Raw genomic sequence first — 19,186 nt, 5'->3', positions numbered from 1 at the left:
TCATCAACGATGGATTAATTATCTCTAAGAATAAAATCATTGGCTGCAATTATTCCTATTACCAAAATCACCTCTTCTATTATAAAAGAATACTATATGAAAGTGCTTGATATTGTAAAAAAGGTTGGATTTGAGAAGGATACAACTATAGTGGATGCCCACTGGCCTAATACAAAATTTTATCGGGACGAACATGGAAATGGAAATTCCTACACGTATATTTTACATCCTTTTGCAAATAGCCCGCAAAAAATCAATTTTCTGTTCGACCCTATTCACATTTTCAACAACTTCTATAACATTATTTATAGTAAACATCGAGTTTGGTATATCCATCTTTTGAAAAAGATGACACTATTCTCCAAGCAGAAATCGGACATATTAAGGAAAATTTTGAAAAAGAGTTTGGTCTTGGGTTTGAATTTACTCACAAGGTTACTATAGAAAGATCCAACGTGCACTTATGGTTAAGACTCTTTCATGAATCAACAATTAATGTTCTTTCTCATTATGTCACCTAAAAGCCGTCAAATGAATCCTTCAAAAAAACTGCCAAAGTTTTGGAATTGTATCCACCCCCATAATGTTGCCACCCTAACTATTCTATCAGATTTGTATTTATTCGTACATACTCTACTTTCTTTAATTTGTTCGCAAAAACTTTGTGGCTGATTATAACAGCAAGATCCATGTAAACAAAAAAAGGAAAAATAAGTCTATTTCATGCTCTCCTTCAAAAAAATTAGTGTCTCAGTCATATGTATACAGTATAATTTTATACAATACTAGGATTAATGTTTGCTCTAATGTATCTAATATATCCAAAAGATACTGGTTCTTCAAAGAGTATCACTAATGATGATGGAAATTCAATTAATTTTCTAATGGTATTTCCTATTGTTTACAAAAATGTTAATGGCTAACGAAAGAAGGATGATGTGTAGGACTCAGGCCGGAAACGTTTTACGCAGCAAATAAGACGTCGATGGAACTAATCGAAGTTTAGACAAAACTCTTATCCCATCGAAAGGAGATTTTTATGGTATAAACAGTTAGGAGGAGGCAACTATTTTATCAGTAGTCGTCAATTTTTGGAGGAGAGGAAAAAGTGAGTTTATCATGGCTACTAAAATCAGAAATTAATTTGATAAAAATCTTTTAAAAAAACAGATAATATCTCAGGAAGTAAATTTTATCTTATCTTTAACCCCCTCAGACTGTTTTTTTTTTTTTTTTTTTTTTTGGATCTACAGTTTTGTACTGGATCTGAAGGGATAATTTACTGTCTCAGCGGAAATTCTGCCTATTTTCTTCATAAAAAACTACCAAAAGATTCTTGTTCGACGTTTCTGTTAGTGAATGAGACTTTAAGTATTTCATTTGAAGATGATGGATTTGAAGACGAAGGATATAAAGAAGTTTTTTAGCAGCATCAATAGAGTTGGACTCTGCAAGCCTAGTGATGTAATGTACATATATTTTTTACTAATGTATGTCTTTAAAAATGAAAAAATATTCAATTCTTTAATATCTTTGTGGGATACGAAATATCTGTGTTTTTAAAGGTCGATAAATATTTTTTTATTTTTTCTCCTGAAGATATGACTTGGCTTAATGAGATATGTTGCCACCATAACTATTCTATCATATTTTTATTTATTCGTACATACTCTACTTTTTTTAATTTGTTCGCAAAAACTTTGTTGCTGATTATAATAGCAAGATCCATGAAAACAAAAAAAGGAAAAATTAGTGTCTCGTTCTTAAACAATATAATTTTATACAATACTAGGGTGTACCCAAGGTTAATAGAAATAGAAGGTTATACCATAACGTGTTTACGACTGATGTTTGACTTCCACCTCGCTTTTAATAGTGACGTCATAGTGTATAAGTAGTTGCGTGTTTTGTTTACATTTTCCATCCTATAAAAAAAAACCATCTACATTCTTGATTCTACAATTTGACAAGGTCTTCATTTTATTAAAAGAAATTCAAGCCCATTGAGGATCTTCCACGTCGTAGTGAAGCATATGAAGCTAAGTCTCAGTTTCTATAGAGGATCACTTTGCCATGGTGGACTACAGCGAGGAACGAAGAAAATTGTCGCATTTCACTCAAATCCATTTAGGAAAATTAAATTGAAGGATTATTAGTTATTCTGTGTTAACTCTTCACCCTTGTCATCATCAATTGTATCATTCAATTCAAGAACAATATATTCAATCTATATATATTGTAATTACTTACAAGTTATTTGTATTGACTGCCATTTGTTACGATGGCTATAAATTATCATAAGCATTCTTTATCAAATAGAAGATACTAGATGAAGACTCCTTGGAGAATGTGTGGAGTTCAGTCTCACAAAAGATCGTGTTACTTCGTCACTCCCGGCATTAAAGAATAGGTCATTGTGATAAAGTTCAATATAATTACATATACTAGGGATCATGAATTTAAAAAAATCATAATGTACATTGTTATGTATTGATTTAATTAAACTTAAGTATCTTAAAACGAATACTTTATTAAAATAGAACTGATTAATCCTCAGTGAAACAGTTCCCATATTGACTCTGTGGATTTGACACAAGAAGATAATTTCGCTCCCAATAACGTTATAGTTGTGGTTGAAAAAAATGTTGGACATCCAATTTCCGAGGAATTGCTTGAAGGTTTTTAGACTTAGCTAGAACACAGAGACTCACATTTAAAAAAGCTTATTCTTTAAAATTAAATAATGAGCTTAAAAAAATATATATATCATTTCCGTCTCTATTTTTTAACTAATGAAGTGAGCAGTTTTTCGCACGTTACTTGCAATTTTTCTTTTTATGCTACTTTTGTTTACAATATTAATATACTTTAGTCTAATGAATGTACAATGTCAATAAATTTTTTTTATAGTTTCATATTCTTCCTTAGTATACTTTTCCACAATTATGGTGATGAGTCGATCCATCACATATGGTTCGGTATCAAAAAAAATTCCATGAAACTTAATGAAATGTTTTTCTATTTTTTTGCAAAATTCCAAAAATATTCTGATGGTTGAAGCAGTCCCCCTCTTGACAATGTTTTAAGCCATAAACATGGAGAAACTTGCATGCTGGAAGTATTACACCCCAGAGTGGGAAATTTTTGATGTAACGAATTGGCACATATCCAGCAGCATAAATAAATCCTTCATCTTCACAGATTTAGGAAGATTCAAATCAATAGATGGTTGTTCTATTGTATTTTCATCATTATTTATATCTTCCTCAATCTCCCCTTTGATTTCAGGATAAATTATATCATCAAAGTCTTGATAAAACTTTATGTTACCTTCTGAATCAGCTTCGCTCAAAATAGGACCTAAAAGGAGATGCAGGATTAGTATATATACATTAGTGCATTGATGATACTACAACCTGTAATTTGTTGAATCATAGAAGCAAAACATTGGTATTTCTCAGATCTGACGAGAGCACTCTAAACAACTATTTTTTCACAGCCATTTATTACGAGTATCCGAAATTGATCTATGGCCTCTACGGCATTGGAGTTTTCAAGACAATCATGATTTAAACGAGATGTCAGTATATATAGAAGGCCAATTTCAATGAAAGCTACAATGATATCAAAGATTTTGGGGAAATACTTATGCCCTTTTGGTAGGGCTTCAAAGCAGAGGACTTAGTCAACACTACTTTACCATTTTTATTTCTCTTAATTTGCTTCATTGTTCCAAACACATTTATCGTGCTTTGGAGAATATCCGATTGTGTATCCAAATTTACTCGATAAGCACATCCAAAAGTCCTTTTTTGATATTGATCGGGAGCTTCATCTCATTAAAGCCCAAAAGAGCTAATTGTCCATTTGGAGTTTCGTTGGATATATTTTGTTGAGTGATAATTTTAATAATATTTGATTCTATTCCAGGAACTGCTTTAAAATTTCGGATCCACCGTTTGGGGGTTGTTACACTAGGAACCGGAGGTAGGCCATTGGATTGAATGTAACAGTAGGCTTTTGAGGAAAGATACTTCAGTATCAGACCTTTTACAAAATCCTCTCATTCCATTTTCCAAAACCTCTTCCCACTGATAATGAGTTTACATTGAGATTTAGTGAATCTCTTTTCCCGTTCTCCTTTCATCGCTTCTTTAAAATTAGATTTATATTTTAATAATCTATATTCCGATTGAGGGATTTTCACTTTTTCGTGTAAATCTGCATTCTGTTTCCTTAGTGACTAGAGTTCTAGAATGAGTGGATCTTTTCTGGTATTAAAAGCCCTACTAATTTGTATAATCCGGGATACATATGCTTGATTAGATGCGTTAACCTTTCCTAACACGAGTGGTTTCGTTGATTGTTTATCGTTGATAACAATGGATTAAAAATAAATCAGCATTGAAAGACAAAACTTTATTAATTAAATTATGTTGAATAAGGTTCTACAAAATGTATATAATCATACAAAATCAAGTATACTGTAGAAATATATTTGGAAGCCAATATTTTCTTTCTAATGCTTTATATAACAAGTAAAACAAATAAATAAATATAATATTACTACTTCAAAAGGTTTGCTGATTTATTATATACTTTTTTTTTTTTGATTTGAATTGATGTTTTCAGTTTGACTTTTAATTTTCTTATGGAACAATTTAATAAGAAAATAATAAAAAATGTTGTTATAAAGTTACTAAGTATAAGTAATTGAATTAGATGACTTAATCGGTTGTAAATACTCATAAAATAGATTGGAAATAAAACATAAGTCGGTTTTGTAAGTAAAAACTTATGAAGTAACTATAGACAGCATAAACTATAGCCGAATAAATAAAAAATCCATAATTATTTATTTATATTTGTTTGCCGTCAATATTTACTTCATGAGGTTTTACTCACAAAACCGACTACATAATAACGTCCAAAAATTACTAACAAGTTAAAAAAAATTATAAAATAAGTTTTTTTCTTTTCTTATGCCTTATCCTGATCCTTTTTTTTTTTTTTTTTTTTTTTTTTTGTAAAGAAACACTGTCATATATTGTTTTATAGATGATTTATTCGTGAAGTAACTATACATTGCGTAAATTCTTCATCGGAGAAGAAAATTATCCGATCACCATGGAGTCATTAAGAAGACTCCTCAAACGCTCCATACGGAATTGCTGATGCTTTTGAGTCAAGAATTGCCTATCCTCAATCCGCCTCAATTTGACTTCCGCCAAACAGCCTTGATCACCATTGACCTGGTACTTTTACTATTCTTACAAAATGTATAGCAGCAAAGTGAAAAAAAAACAAAAACCGCCCAGATGCTGTCAAATTTATCTAATCTTGTCTAAAATTGGCTAATTTGGCAATACAAACGAGAGAAACAACAGAGCCAAAAACCCAAAAAAAACAAAAACATGTTCAAGCTCAGACGTTGTGTTGAGTGACTTAGGGAATTGTTACATTTAGAGTCATAGTATGAACTGTCATAATATAGTATTCACATTCTTCTCAAAATCAATACACGACACCATGGCATTGGTGTTGCGACCTCAGTTGGGGTCAAGGGCCACAGGTTGAAAACACTGTTATAACGATTTATGACACTCTGTAAAGATATGTGAGATGTTTATCCACATAGATTCAAATAATAGTAACGTCGGTTTATATATACACAGGGGCGTCTGCATGATATATACATATATATAGATTTTTTTTGGCAGGGGGGGGAGGGTTCTTGCTTTGTGGAATTTTTTGAAACAAAAATCGAAAAATCAAATTTTTTTGAAAAAAAATTCAACCCCCCCTCACCCCCCTACTTCAATAAAACCATGTTGTAAGTTCATTACTACCTATTGTGGAGGGGGCACATTGCCCTCCTTCTTCGTAGAAACAATTATTTCTTCTCTCTTGATTACAATAAAGAATTATTTTAGCATTTGCGTATCTTGTTGCAATAACAACATTAACCTGCCTCCTCCCATTGGATTTTCTTTAAAGAAAAGGTTTTTTAATTACATATATTGAGCAATTTTTACAGAACTACATAGGTTTATCGACATAAATATTTTTTTGAAAGTCCAATATTTACTTCTTGTTCATACCTAGAATAATCCATAGGGTAAGTATCCTCGTGAACTCCATGCTCCTTTCTTTGTCTTGCGAGAACAATTTCCATATCAGAATGGATAAGGTGTAGCCAATTTCTTCACTTCATCAAAGTGCTCTGCACCCCCCTCTGTCATTGCGCATAAGGCTTAATTTGTATAAGTTTTCTTTTACACTATCAAAAAGATCTTGAGACACAAATGAATATTCAGGAGTAATGAAGGATGAGTAGGAGCTACTGATTGGATATCCACAGCAAACAGTCCCGTATAAAAAATCTAGATTGGAGTATGATTTGCATCATTTTATATAGTTCTAGCCTAGAATGGCTGAATTAAGTGCATACCTAGACAGAAAAATACCACAGGGACAAAAGACAGAAGAAGGATACCTCAAATATTTCGCTAACGATGTAGGCTAGGTAAGTTTTTATTAGAAGGTTCTGCCTCAAAAAATCAATGAAATTATCATAGGAATATAAAAGAAATGCGATTGCTCCGGACAGGGAACCAAATCTCCATTTTCTATAGGCAAATATCACTTTGTTCAAGGAATATTATAAATTTTGTGTATCAGTTCAAGGGTTTGTGGGCCTATTCATGATCCAACTATTTGAGACACCTACCAATGGCTTTCAGCACAAGTGTTCTTTCTATCTATATCTATCATAAAAGTCTGTACTGTAATCTCCATTTTCATATTAGCCTCCAAGATCTGCATGACTTTAGTGATTCTACTACTGAAGACAAGTATTTGGGTGACACGAAATTTATGCCCAGCCGGTTTTTTTAATTAAAAATTTCAATCAAGAGCGTTGAAATTTTTTTATTATGCTCAGTGTTGTTATTCATATGAATATCATTAAGCTTGTAAACATCTTCCACGCAAATTCCCTTCATTGATGCTATTAATTCAAATCTCTTTTTCTACTTGAATTTCTATGTTTTCTCTGGTTTTTTTGATGGATTGACAAATTAGGTTGAGGAAATTTACTATCTTACCCCCCATGATGTCTTTATACCCTGAATTTGTCATCATTCATTTTGGTGGTACTGAACAATGTCCAATCACTTTTCCTATTTCTTTCTCTTTTTCGATTCGAAGCAAGCTATAATTATTTTTCTCAAAATTAAATCAAGGCTCCAATGGTATTCTTCCACGAATTATCGTCAATTTCTATTAACAAATTGTAATTCTTAACCCTTTGGGTTCGCCGTAAATTCCCCTTTAAATAGTCAAAATTGATCGTCCCAATAAAAGAATGAACATATCTGGGTTGGGGTAATGTACACATTTTTAGGCGTCCAATACATCAATATATTCCTATAAAATGATACCTCTAGTAAGTATTTTATTATTATTTTTTTGGAGCTGCATTTGTTCTTGAAGCAGCTTTTAAGCAGTAAGGTAGAAATCACTTTATCAAATCTCTTAACAATGAAGTACAACATGTAATAATGGAAAAAATGAAACAAAGTGCTAAATATAAAACAATCTCTAGTTTAAATAAATAATTTCAAAAGTTATTCCACAAAACATTTTTACTTGAAAAAATAGCAAATTTTTATATTCATCAAATAATACAAAATGTATCTAAATCCAGGTCGATGTATGATATAATAAATCGGGACATGGACTTTTTGTCACTATTTCGGGGTCTTACTATAAGTGTGTTCCTCTGCACTATTAGTAGAGGTTGTTATTTGTAAGAGCGCGAGGGGAAGAGGGGGAGACATATGGTACTAGTGAGTTAAGACCCTTGTCAATATCAGCTGTCTCTTATATGATTTTTTTTTTTTTTTTGGGGGGGAAGAGTTGGGGAAAATGAATTACTTCTATAAAGAGGAGAATCCTGTACATTTAAAATAGTATTAGTTACTGCAAATATAATAATTATATTTTATTCATAAATATTTATTTTACTATATATTTTTAAATCAATTTCAAAAAAAGTGTTTTTCTACAAATAAGTTGACAATTATTGATTATAAAATAATGAAGAAAAAGAAGAATGAGCACAGACATCAACAGTTTTTAATTTCTAATTCTTATATTTAGTTTTTGCTTTACAAACATCCCTGCTTTAACTATTAGACATCATACACAGTGATGCATAATGTATGTATGTCCCACCGGCTTGTAAAAATGAAAGAAACAGAAAATGAAAGTGAAAAATTGGACAGCACTTTTATTGAATGGACTTGTGGGATGGAGTTACTTCGATGTCGATCCTCAATTTTACTCTGATCCAACTAGGACTTGCACTTTTAACTACCAAGCAAACCCTCATTGTTACTCATCATCTTTCATGTCATATTCACTTTTTATTACTAGGGATGTTAAAATTGTCCAAATCCTCGTTAGCATATAGATTTAAAAAAATTATATTTTTGTAATCTGCAATGTATTCTTATTAATTATTTCTCTCTATTTTAAAAATTCAAACATATTAGCTAGTAAGGAGCACTACATTTTATTCAGTCATCTATTTCAGTAGATACGTCTATCAAAGTTGCCAACATATTATTTTCTTTTTGATTTACAACCACAAGGATTTAGAGAATCTTTCCATCTTCGGTTATTACATAAAAAAGTTGTCAACAACCATATGTCTGCGGGTACCCTGTCACCCATTGGATTTTTCTTAGTTGCCCGTTGAACTTGTTTTTAAAATAAAGTATGCTTTTGATTTCTGGATTCGTTTGTACATATTTTTTGAGCTGGTAGCCCTCGAGCCTTTTGGGAATCTTAAAGTAGCCATCAGATTTAAAAAGGTCGTTGACACCTGACTTAGATGTTTGTCTTTAAGATTGACAGCAGCTTTCGAAAATAAAAAAAATACTTTGATTACCTACTAGAAAAAGCCACTCCCGCTTTCTAGGAAATGTTTGATACACCTTCAGTTATACATCATAGCAGAAATTATTTCTATTAACCTTGATATATCTAAATATGTACAATGTACATAGATTGTAATTATTATATAAATGAAAGTACCATTCCTCAGATCTTTACTGTGGAATGGAATAATTAGTTATGAAATATTTACTTAAGCAATATAAGAAAATTTAATGAATAATTCATTTTTCATGAGTAGATCATATAACGAACTTTTTTAAGAATCATGTATAACAAAGGGTTCTTAAAAAGGCGACTATCGTTAGACGAAGTAAATACAAAGGTGGATAAGTCAGTCTAACTCAAAAGTTCTCCACAATTTTTACGATGCACGTTTGTTTTCTTTGATATCTGTGGTCTGATGCATCATGAATTTGTTCGAAAGGGAAAAACGGTCAAAAATGAGTACTATTCGGACGTACTAAGGTGATCATCAAAAACGGCCAGAAATATGGAAGAACAACTCGGTGATTTTACAAGACGATAACGCGCCATCACACAAAAGCCACGGTTGTGAGCAAATTCAAAGCCAAACACACAATAAATACCATCGATCAACATCCATATTCACCTGATTTAGCTACATGTTACTTTATTTTGTTCCCCAAGATTAAATTGCCACTCCGTGGAACCCGTTTTGAGTCTATTGAATCTATAAAACAAAATTCGTAGAAGGAGCCAAAGACCATGCCAAAAAGTGCATATTAAAAATGTTTGAATGACTAGAAAAAACGTTGGCATATGTGTATTGCATCCAATGGAGATTATTTTGAAGGCAAAAAAATAAATTTTAATAATTTAATGTGAAATTGGTGTTATATTTAACAATTCTAGTTACTTTTTGTTAGAATTTACTACGCTTTTGTTTTAAATCAATTTGATTCTGTTTAATTTGACAGGATTTTTAAAAACTAGACATTATATCTACAACTTTTAAATAAAAGAATAGATATTTCATATTTATCTTACTTAGAAAAGTTTTTTTTTTACAAACTTTCTAAGAAGACTATATTTAACAAGGAAGTAGAATGTAACCATTCCAATTATTAAGACAACTTCATGTTTTTAGGATTATTTCTTTTATTTAAACTGGACTCGTTAATTATATAGAAGTCAAATACACACAGTATAAAACTATGTTATTTAGATGAGATCTGTTTAATCTTTTATCCAGACATATTATTCTTTCAAAATATATGTAGAATAAAAAAATTCTTTAAAAAAGTACTCGATATAAGTTCGATCCGAAAAATAAGACAATCCTTCACTATTAAGTTTTTTCATCATGAAGTTAATTGGTTAATTCGTACAATGGATTACACAAGAGTAGGATATAGGAACAAGCAAAAATATTTTTCTACTTGCTATATGTATATTAGTTGTCATAAAATCCAATTCATCTTTTAAATAACTCAATATAGTATGGTAAATAGTGATGTTAATCGTGTGTATTTTTAGCTGGCCCGTTTTTTGTAATTGTTAATCTGAAGGATGCATTTTGTTCTCCTTAGTTGTTGTCATTATTATTAAATTCCTGAGTAGTGAACTTCCTTTCCTATTTCATTCAATTGTATTCAAAATTCGTCTGTGATCATAAAAGATGGAGAGTAACCTTAAGGATTTGTTGCAGAGTCATATTTGTAAGTCCTTGTTAGACTCAGAGTAGAATTGGGGACGAACATTAGAATAAATCTTGACATATCCTTGTAAAAAACCTTCTCCACCTAATCTTTTGTCATAGCTGATCTCCTACAAAACATTCTTGAAATTGACAGGGTTACCATGTTGATTTTTGGTTTCTTTTTTAACATACCCATTATAGACTCGATTTTCATCACTATATACATATAACTAAATCCTATCTTGAATGCTTTATTGATGGATAGGTTAGTATTTAAATTTTAAAAGCTTTTACACTCTTAAAATATAGATTTTTGTTAGTGTGCGCTAATTTGTTTTAGTGCCAAGAATGGAATTGTTATGTATTTAATATGTCCTTTCTGGTTTTCATCTTCTTGTATATTCGTCTATGTATTATAAGTACTGAGTTTTACGTATTATAAATAGTGTCGTCTTTTGTAAATATATCAGAGTATAGTTGGAATACACATGAGCATATAAACAGTGTGTAGTTTCATTCCTCCACGCCATTTCTTCCTCTCATCTCTCCCGGTCATCTTGGATCTCTCCACCTTATAAAGAAGTTTGACTCTCTCGTTCGTCAAGACGCAACATTGGCGACGAGGATGGGATCAGGATCACGTGACCTCCCTGCTGTGGGATCGTCGGCGAAGCTAGCCCTGCTGGAGTTGGGTAGCCCTTTTTCGTCGATGGGGAGAACGCTCGTTCGTCTGCGGAAGGCGGAGCAATATGGACTGTGCCTATGTTTGGGCCTCGTGGAGGAAGGAAGAGAACCTTGGTCACTTTCAAGAAGTGAAGTGTGTGTCCGGGTCAGGGACCACATAATTAACAATGGATTTATTCCTACGCACTTTTGGTTCTCTACTGTTCCTACTCTCCCGTTCACATCATTGGTTGATGGATGTGGAACGGTCTCTCTTGTGGATCATCCCGAGTTGGATGAGGGTACATCGAGCAAGATGTCTCCCAGGTACGAGCAGGGTGCTCGGGTCCTTAAAACCTCAACAAGGGTGAGTGTTGTTTCTCCCAGGGACGAGCAGGGTGCTCGGGTCCTTAAAACCTCAACAAGGGTGAATGTTATTTTTCCCAGGGACGAGCAAGGTGCTCGGGTCCTTAAAACCTTTATGAGGAGTATTGTCCTCCTTTCTCCGGTGCGCGTGCTGAGAGCACGGCACGTCTATGGAGATAAACTTTTGCAATACAAGGAAGAATGTTTTGTCCTCGCCTGGACATGGATGGAGCGGATCTATAGGCTGCTGTTCATGGAGAGGAACCTGTTTAAGCACCGCCATGGATTTGGTGCTTGGGGGTGATGTTATGTATTTAATATGTCCTTTCTGGTTTTTATCTTCTTGTATATTCGTCTATGTATTATAAGTACTGAGTTTTACGTATTATAAATAGTGTCGTCTTTTGTAAATATATCAGAGTAGAGTTTAGAACACACATGAACATATAAACAGTATGTAGTTTCATTCCTCCACGTCATTCTTCCTCTCATCTCTCCCGGTCATCCTGGATCTCTCCCACTATAAATAAGCTTGCGTCTCTCCCTCGTCAAGACGCAACAGGAATACTGGTGGTATTGCATCGGTCCTAGCACTAATTTCCAAATCATTCCCCGCCCCCTTCATTACTTTTTTATCTATTCTATCTTTTTAGCATTCAACTGTAAAATATGACCTCTCTAGGATGACTGCAGGACTTCCACATTCCATAGACCAGGTATATTCCATCTTTAAACTAGTTAAAAATTTCTTGTATCAGACTATTAATGAATATGGAACAAAATATTCAATATCATTGACAAAAAAAAGATTGAATCAAATGTTAATGTCAGTAAGTAACCTAAACAAAATGAAATCCATACTATTGATCCCACATTATGCATGGTTTGCATCTAATTCAATGACAAAATTGCCTAGTAAGCAATAAAAGTATCAATTATATTTTTCAGGTTATTCAAACAACTTGTTTTGATGGTCTTCTGGACGACAAAGATGTCCTTCTCACCGACGATCAGTTGTCCAAAATTCAAACTTCGATAGTTGAGAGATGCAAGTAGGAAGGAGCGTGTAAAAGAGCTTATCGCACAACTGATCCTAGCCCTCCCAGTGTGCCCATCACATCTACCAGGTTTTCTTTTCCACTTTTAAGGCATAGCCTAAGGAGAGATGCTCTGCAAAAAATGAAGTTATGGACTACCTGAGATCAATCTATGACCTTCAGAATCTTTTCAGTGTTACAGCTTAGTGCTAACACCTAAAAGAAATATACTTTCAGACAGGAAATTTAAAAAGCTCCTTTTAATGAGATTCAACAACTGGTTTGCTCACCTCACTCCACTGTTTAACTCATGATTGTTTACAAGAAGGTAATATTACAGTGGGGTTATACACTGTTTTGTAAACCCACTCCCAAGTATTTATGATAAGTTTGAAAGAAAGACTGTCTATCTTATTTTTTACAAGGAAATAGTTTTTAAGTTGAACATGTAGGGCATGGTTGATGTTGGTGTTTAAAATGCACTTTTATAAAGTGAGTTTTGGTAAAACATATTGTCATTTTTTTATTATGGGGGCATCTGCTGAAGGTACCTAGTGAAGTAACTTGTAGTCTAACTTGGTTACTTTGTAAATCAATTAGTCAACAAAGTGTCTAAGTTACTTTTTGAAGGAGTAATCTATAGTTGGACTACTTTTTCCAAGTAACTGTGCAACTCTACCCATGACACAGTCCTTTCATAGGTTATGGTTACCATAAAATACTCATAAGGATCGGTCCTAGGCCTGACAAATTTTATTATGCTTCACCTATAGGACTGCAGTCTTTTTAATTTTTTAGACTGATTCAACAAAAAACGCAGGCCATCCAGAATATAACAAATAGAAAGTATAAGGTTCCTATAGAATTTCAAAGAGAGAGAGAGAAATGAATAAATATTATTGAAAAAGTTAAGAACGATTAGACTTATCCTTTAAATACCAAGAAATATCTAATGCTGAATTCCTTAAAATGTCTGCACCATCAGAAGTAATTTTATTTTTAATAATCGACATCTTCTGAAATTAGTAACACATTCATAACTCAATCAATATTTATAGGATTTATTAAGAACACGTAGCTATGTTTGTTTTAACCGCTGATGCCTGAGTTTATTTCTGCTTTTCCTTCCTTTCTTAGTGCATGCCCCATTGTTCTCATAAAACCACAGTACTTTTTCAGCAAGGAATGATTTCGTAGATCAAAATATTGAGTCCATAAAATTATATCCCTAAAAAAGGTTTATAAATTTTAATGCTACGTCTAAAATATCCGGAAATGAGCTTTAAACATGTCGAAATATACATGTATAATGAAAAGTATATTAGAAAATGAAGAATATTAAAAAATAATAATTGTCTTAATTTTATTGTATTTTGTTTCATATAATGATTGGGTTTGGGAATATGTGCAGAGGGACACCCACAAATACAATTAATTGTATTCAAGGGAATGAGATCATATTACCTATTTTGAAAGTTGAGCAATTTCGGTACCCTAAATTGTGTGAGTTATACATTTTCTAAAAAATTAAATTTAATATACACTCCTGTAAATACATGGACGAAATCATTCCAAATAATATGAAAGCAGTTTAATATTCATGATCTCTAAATTGAACGATTTTGTGAGTTTCAAGAAAATGTATCCGGTCATTTTTGAGGGAATCGATATTTTATCTCCATTTTTAAATGTTTAGATTAGCAGCTCAAAGAAGTTTGAGCTGCAATAAGTCTATGACAGCTCAAAACTTGAAAAAATACTTCAAAATACAAGTATAGCGCTGCATTATAACAAAATGATCTAATAAATTCAATATGAAATATTAAGAAATGTAAATTTTATTAAGGTTTTTTAATGTAAAAAAGCTGATGAAATTAGTTACTTCTGTTAAAAATAATTTTTTTTATAAAGTACACTTACCTCAAAGGGACTTTTTGGGAAAAATAAATTTTGTGGAAATATAAGTAACTAGTGAATTGAATCGTTTGTAATTTTTAATTGGCCCACTTTTTTGGCATTGGAAATCTAAAGAACGAATTTTCTTTTCCTCAGCTGTTGTCATTATTATATAACTCCTGAGTAGTTAAATTATTTTCTTCTACATTCAATTATATCGAAAACCTGATTGAACATTCATTTAGACATGCTCATAAAAGAGAGAAGATTTTTGTGGAATTATAATTGTAAGTCCTTGTTGGACTGCGAATAGAAGGGAGGCTCGACATTGGAGTAATTCTTGCCTATGTCTTTATTTATTTCCTTCTCCATTTTCCCAGCTGAAGATGGCTAATATAATTAAACATGACGAAAGCTAACCTACTCCCCTCCAAAACATTCTTCAAATGGTGAGAGTTACCATGTTGATTTTCTTTTTTTTAAATGCCCAAAATATACACGATTTTCATCACTATACATAATCCGTCATTAACATTATTTATCTTATCCCTCAAAAATTGCTCCTTCCTGTACGAAAAAGGATAATAACTATACCGACACTATAAATTTACAGTGTACATATAAAGACGATCAATAAAAAATCGTACTTTATATAAAGAGAATAGGTAACAAAATTTTTTTAGGATAAACGAAAAATAAATTAAAAATATTAATATAAGTAATTGTTCAAATATAAAATTTGAACTAATTTGTATAAAAATATAAATATTTTTAATTCCTTTTTTTCTGTTTCACTCCATTTTTGGGAATAGGATGAATTGATTTCAAATTTAGAACTATTATTTAAATTATAATAAATGTCAATTGATAATATTTCCTATCAAATAATCTTTTTCCCTAATTTAAAAACATTAATTCTAAAAAGAAGATTAAAATATTCATCATTTTACACCCATATATAATTTACTTATAGGCTATTAATTATAACCAGTTCAATTACACAGGTTTTTTTTATGTGTGGATAGTTTTTGAAAATTTTAAATAAAATATGTATGTATAAAAAACTAAATAACTCAATTTACCTGTAAGGTTTTATTTTTTCTTTTAATTTTCTTCGAACTCATTTATAAACATACAGACTAGTGATCCTCATTTCCCGTTTAATAATCAACTCATTTCTGTTTGATCCACAAGGGATTTTAAACTGGTTTTTTTTTCCTTTCTTTCCGTAGAAAGTACTTACTACGTACAACGTATTTTGGTTGTTAGCGTCGACGGTGTTGAATTTTTTTTATGGAGAAAAGTAGGGTAATGGAGAAATATTTCTTGAATTATGTAATATTTAATTTCTTAAGCCTGGAATTGTTAATCCATATATAAATCCGTCTATAAAATTCTCGTTGTTTTTGTTTTATGGATATATAATAATACATTTAACCTTTTAGGAGAATAATACCTACTATTTATGGAAATACTTGAGTTGACTTTTTAAATCTTCAACTTAAGAAGGCGAAAATGTAAGAAACACAAAAAGAAAATGGCGAAAATATGAAATGGGAAAGAAAATTAAGTGAAAGAAGAGGGTAAAGCCCAAACAATAACTAAACCGGTTTATGATGAAAATGTGACTAATTATTTTTTAACTATTAATAATATTTAGGTATGGAAATAGTGTGTATTTTATCTATAATCGATAATTGTGTCTGGAAAAACTGATAAATTGCTCCCTTGTCCTCATTATGACAATCAGTGATGCTAATCGGTATCAACTGAAAATCAACTGGGTAATCAGTCCTAAAAGGACTTTAGAATAATAAATCTGATGAAATTCATTCTTCAGATTACCAATACCAAAAATAGTGGGGCGATTAAGAAATATACACAATTTACATTACTAAAAAATATTCCATTGGAGTGTGAATAAGATTTTTTACTTCTATTCTGTTGTGTATTTTAATACACCTGGAGTAGATAATTGTAATATATTCTCGTTTTCCCTTTGATGAGGGTCTAGAACTTATTATTATAAGTTCATAATAGTATAATTCATTATTTTATTGGCTTTTATAATTTTTAAACCTAGCTAGGAGTAAAGAAAATATAAATATAGCTATGAAAAAAGGACCCACGTATTGGTCCTTAGTATCGTTAAATGATAAGAAAGATCGGACTGATAAAAAAAAAGACTGATTAGGAAATCCGTCCGAGGACCGATCCAACACTGGTTAAATTATAACTATATTCTCATGAGCAGATATTGTGGAATGCGCATTATGACAAACTACTTTATAAACATATTGGAAATCACCTACATATACAAGAATAATGGCTTAGTAAGAGATATCAAAGATAAATTAGTCAGATAAAAGCTGATATTATTATTAATTTTGATTTTTAACTTTTGGTTCTGAATTTTTTTGATATTCTACTATACTTTTTCAGACAAGAGGTAAAAAATAAATATTCATATTGTGCTATTAATAACTTAAAAATGAAATTGAAACATTTATTCATATAATTTAGTTTGTTTCCCCCCCCCCCTCCTATTTTTACGGAAAGCAAAAGTAGAAAAGTAGGGATGAAAATCGTGTACATGTAAAGAAAACAACACCGAAAATCAACAAGGACACCCTGACAATTTGAAGAATGTTTTGGAAGGGATCAGCTATGACAAGAGAGGAGAGGGATGTAAATAAATAAGGACATAGTCCATAATTACTCCACTGTCGATCTTCAATTATAATCTGAGTCCAAAAAGGACTCACAATTATTCTCCGCAACAAATCTTCAGGGCTACTATTATGAGCAGACACAAATGTTCAATGGTATGTAGTATATATCAATAATAGCTTGTATGTAGTAGAAAAGGCTATTAACTCCTCAGGAATTAAAGATTATTGATAGCAGTTTAGGAAAATAAAATTCACATTTCAGGTTGCCAACTAAAAAAAACGAGCAAGCAGATGCAACGAATAAGTATCACCAGAGGGGAAAGGTCAATAAAATATGTTCTATAAAGCGGAAGAGAATTTTCTATTTGGAAATCGGAATAGGCTGTCGTATTTTCCAAGCCTGTTGTCATTATTATTCAATTGTTAAAGGCAGTCCATCTGAGTATAAAGTGTTCACTAGTGCCTGTGCTTTTGAAAGACGGAGAGTAACAATGAGGGTTTGTTTGGGAGTTAAAAGTGTAAGTCATTACTGGACTGGGAGTAGATTTGAGGATCGAATTGGAGTATTCATTACCTCCAGCAACGAAGTAGAAGGGAGGGTATGTTTTTGCCCATGTTTGTTTGTTGGTCACCAGGATTACAGCAAAAGTTAGAGATCGATTTTTATCAAACTTAATACGAAGGTTATATATTTTCACAGTAAGAGGCCATTAAATTTTGAAGGGCCAAAGTCAAGGTCAAGATAACAGAAAAAGTAAAAGTGCTTCTTATATAAGGAGTAGTATTTGTTTTTATTTCCTTCCTCTCACAGCTGATTTAATAAAAAAGTCATGATAGCTGAACTGCTTTCCTTCCTAACATTTTAACATATAAAAGTATATCATGTTCAACAAAACGTAAACTCTTGATCCTCCTGGACTTCATGCCCTCTGATAGAAGGTGGTGTGCATTCATCGTGTATGAGTACAATCACAAATTACGCTTCACAGCCATCATAATGGTCCTAGTTGCCATGGAGAAGAAGTTGTCAAGGTGATTCATCGATTTGGTGGGGTCCTCCGTGATCTTCTTCTCCAAGCTAGAGAGGAACTCTGGATCTCTTTTTAAATTGTGTCCTCTAACTCCTACTTTCCTAGAAAGGTCTTCCCCATCATTTTTTATCTTGGCCACCTTGTAAATGATGCCCTTGGAGCACTACAAACTGTCTATAATCCCTGCCACCTCAACTTCAGTATCTAAGAGATCTGAGATGCGCTGTCTTTTGGCTTTTTGTTCACTCATGATGACGAGTCGAGGAAATTGTTATTATAGTATGTTTATAGAGAAAGAAGGACAGAAGTAGAATGTCAAAAGATAATCACTCAACCTTCCTATATGAATGATAAAATTAAGCTGCCCAACCCTGTTGTATTTCCTTTTCCCCCGAAATTGTTCTAAACCTATAAGTGTGTTTTGAAATGTACACTGATGGGGGTCAATTTATATTTATCTATATATCAGATAGGTTTGTACTAATATTTTAGTTGTGCATTGTACGGTGTGAGAGAAAAATGGGAGTGCAAAAAATGTCAAGGAAAAAATTTAACCTGAAAAAATGGCAAGGAAAAAAAGGAAAAATATCTAAGCAGAAAAAATGGCAATTTTCTTTTATACTGAATTAATACATATCCCCAATATAACATATATATATGTATATAAAAATAAAAATCAATGAACACGACAGTGGTTCGAATGTAATAAGTACTAATCACTTAATTCTCCGTTATCAATTATAATATCATTAATCATAATGGATTATTCATATAGGATAAGCCTCGTGGATTCCCGACTTTTGCCAATAAGGTTTTCAGGAGTGTCCTTGAACCAGCTCCAACGTTTTTCTTTTTTAAACATTACTTATATACAAGTTATTTCTTATTTCTACGAGT

The 19,186-nt window shown here is 31.9% G+C and overlaps 1 protein-coding gene across 1 annotated transcript in view; it reads right to left on the bottom strand.

Annotated features, from left to right (window-relative positions):
• Positions 1-15,774, bottom strand: part of LOC121121611 (tachykinin-like peptides receptor 86C) — a 105,078-nt gene extending 89,304 nt beyond the window's left edge. The window contains exon 1 of the mRNA XM_071890234.1: positions 15,669-15,774. The gene's annotated coding sequence lies outside the window, so the exon portion shown is untranslated. The remainder of the gene's footprint in view (positions 1-15,668) is intronic.
• Between the last annotated feature and the right edge of the window lie 3,412 nt (positions 15,775-19,186).

This window comes from Lepeophtheirus salmonis, chromosome 7, assembly GCF_016086655.4.
Source record: "Lepeophtheirus salmonis chromosome 7, UVic_Lsal_1.4, whole genome shotgun sequence".
In the NCBI taxonomy this organism is placed as follows: Eukaryota; Metazoa; Arthropoda; class Copepoda; order Siphonostomatoida; family Caligidae; genus Lepeophtheirus; species Lepeophtheirus salmonis.
This window is presented reverse-complemented; position numbering and strand designations above follow the sequence as displayed.